The sequence below is a fragment of the Ostrea edulis genome, chromosome 2 (genome assembly GCF_947568905.1).
Source record: "Ostrea edulis chromosome 2, xbOstEdul1.1, whole genome shotgun sequence".
Taxonomy (NCBI): domain Eukaryota; kingdom Metazoa; phylum Mollusca; class Bivalvia; order Ostreida; family Ostreidae; genus Ostrea; species Ostrea edulis.
Genome location: NC_079165.1, coordinates 103,517,465 through 103,520,246, shown reverse-complemented (window position 1 = coordinate 103,520,246; position 2,782 = coordinate 103,517,465). Strand labels below are relative to the sequence as shown.

Sequence of the window (2,782 nt, the reverse complement as noted above, 5' to 3'; positions counted from 1 at the left end):
AAAAAGACATTAGAAGTACATACTCGGCTTTACACCGCTGGTATGTCAAGGGGTCCGTGTTTGCCCAACTCTTTATTTTGTATTCCTTGTTGGAGTTATGAAATTGATCACTGTTCGTCATCTTCGCCTTTCAAATATACGAGTTACATTATGATTGAATACAAATTCAGTCCATTGTGTTATCTAGGTTTAAAAGTTGCATTAATTGCACCATTAGCATACAACTCTCCCTTTATGCAGGCTAGGGTTTTGGTGTAAGGTGACGATAACGAATAGTGATCAATCTTATAATTCCTTTTTGTTGTGGCAGTGTGATATGGAGATTCTGTATTTATCGAGTAAAAATAGAAACACATTAGAATATACATAATCTTGTTCCTGGATATATTGATACAGAAATTAACATTTACTAGCATATATTGAATTATTCAGATTTAACAGGTGCGTTTCCACACAACTTTAGATAATACACTTGGCAGTTTAAGGTTTATTTGATTATGTATGTTTTCGATAACGGTGATCTTTCTTGTCTCCTTTTGCTAGTAGGATACAGGTATTTCTAAATATAGATTTGAATGTTAAATTGACGTTTCAAACACAGGAAATAATAGCATCGGATATTTTGTTTTGACTATAACATTTCTAAGTTTAATTCACATCTGGATATCGATGACTGCGGGATACAATCATCTATCCGTTTGTTGGAGGAGGCCTAGTACGGGGCCCCACGGGATATATGCCACCAATTCTGCTTCTGTGGTTATCATCTACATTATCCGGTTCTGTAATCATGAAGAAAACATATGTATCGATAAAATACAATGCGCCGCAACGCTCATCTGATGAAATACAGAGAGAGGGGGGGATGGAACAAAGTACTGTCCAAGCAAGAAATCTAGATTTCCACTTCAAAAGTGAATATTCTACAGGTCACGAAATGCATGCATAAAAGGTGAAGATAACGAACAGTGTTCAATCCCATAGCTCTTATAAGTTATACAAAATAGAAAATTGGATATACCAGAGTTGGGATCAGGTGTCTACGAGGAGTAAGCATCCCCTTTTAATATCATCTATTATCATAATTTATGTTTTATTTATAGATTAAAACAAATATTATCATAATTTATGTTTTATTTATAGATTAAAACAAAAATTTAAAATAATTTTATATCATAAAGTGTCGGTATAAAAGACGAATGCATGAAACATGAAGAAAGCGAACAGTAATCAATATCATAACTCCTATTAGAAATACAAAATAGAGAGTTTTGCAAACACGAACCCCTGGATATACCAGAGGTGAGATCAGGTGACTAGGAGGAATAAGTATCCTCGGTCGACCGGTCACACTCCCCGTAAGGCCCATATCTTGATCAGATAAATGGAGTAATCCGTAGTTAAAATAAGTGTACAAAGAACGACCTAACAATGGGTATGAAACACGTCAGACAGCATTTGACCCATTGATATGTTGTATTGGCAAACTAGATCGTTATGGCGACAATAGAATTTGCGAAAAGCTTACTTTAAACGAGACTATTGAAACCCCTGCACCATCAACGAGTTTGTCAGTAGCCTGCATATCATTTCGACAAACTAATATATTCTTTGATTGATCCCACCTCTGGTATACCAAGGGGTACGTGTTTGCCCAACTCTTAATTTGTATACCTTATAGGAGTTATGAGATTGATCACTGTTCGTTAACTTCACCTTTTTTCATTCACATGTATTTAAAAGATTCTATAGAATTTCCAGAGGTGGATTTTTGAAGCTTTATAATAAGCCAACTCTTGCTCATGGTAGTTAATTCATAGATATCTTCTCTTATACTATATATTCATGCTTGAATATATTTATTAAACAAATTGAATAGACTTGTGGTTTAAACCATTAAACAATTACCTGGCCTATTGCTGCTATAGTGTAATTTGACAAAGTTCACCACTATGGCTACTGCGAAAAAGTAAATGTTTCTGTTTTTGTCCCACCAAATCCCAAACGGAAGCATGGTTTAAAGAAACGTGAACCTACAAATGTACGTTTATGCTTATATTTTACAAGACGAATGCTGTAGCATTGTAGTCCTTCTGGAGAATAAATTTGATAAGATGCTTTATATATTCTAATATATAATTTAAATCCCAATTGTTGCTATGTCCACCCCCACCCCCTGCTGGTCATAGCTTGTACAAACTTTACTCTACACTACATAAGCATGCTTGCATATAAATTTTCAAATAACGAAGCCTCAAGTTTCTTAAGAATGTTTTTACAGGGTTTTTTTAAAACTACATTCTGATGTATACCTTTTAAATCCCTTTTGTGGTCCCGCCCAGGCCTCAAGTTCATGGTTTGAGTCAAATTATATTACAAAGAAAAATTGAACCCATGTAATGATTGAATATCTTCATACCAAGCTTTTAAACTGAGAAACATTGTATCAAATTTGGTTGCATTTGGCTTAATAATTCTTCATCAGAAATCGAAAATGTGAATAGGTGACAAAAATAACGACAATAATGACAATGACGGACAAATTTTGAGCAAAAAAGTTTAGTCTTGAAGAGATGTCACCATACAGAGTATTAATTTTTGTTCTATGTTGTTTCACTTACCTTCCTGTTGCGCGTTCTGAGTAGAACTTGCACGAACCACACAGAGAGCCAACACCAGCACAACTAACACAACCATAACAGGTTTTATTTTCATCTTTCCGGATTGATTTTTGATCGTGAAATAGACTTTTGCATATGTCTTTATATGTTTTTATATCAAT

General features: G+C 34.3%; 1 long non-coding RNA gene across 1 annotated transcript; it reads right to left on the bottom strand.

Annotated features, from left to right (window-relative positions):
• Window positions 1-358: 358 nt before the first annotated feature.
• Window positions 359-2,782, bottom strand: LOC125681920 (uncharacterized). The gene is made up of 2 exons (XR_007372362.2): window positions 2,622-2,782; window positions 359-782 (listed from the first exon to the last, which is right to left on the bottom strand). It is a non-coding gene; the product is annotated as an uncharacterized LOC125681920 (long non-coding RNA).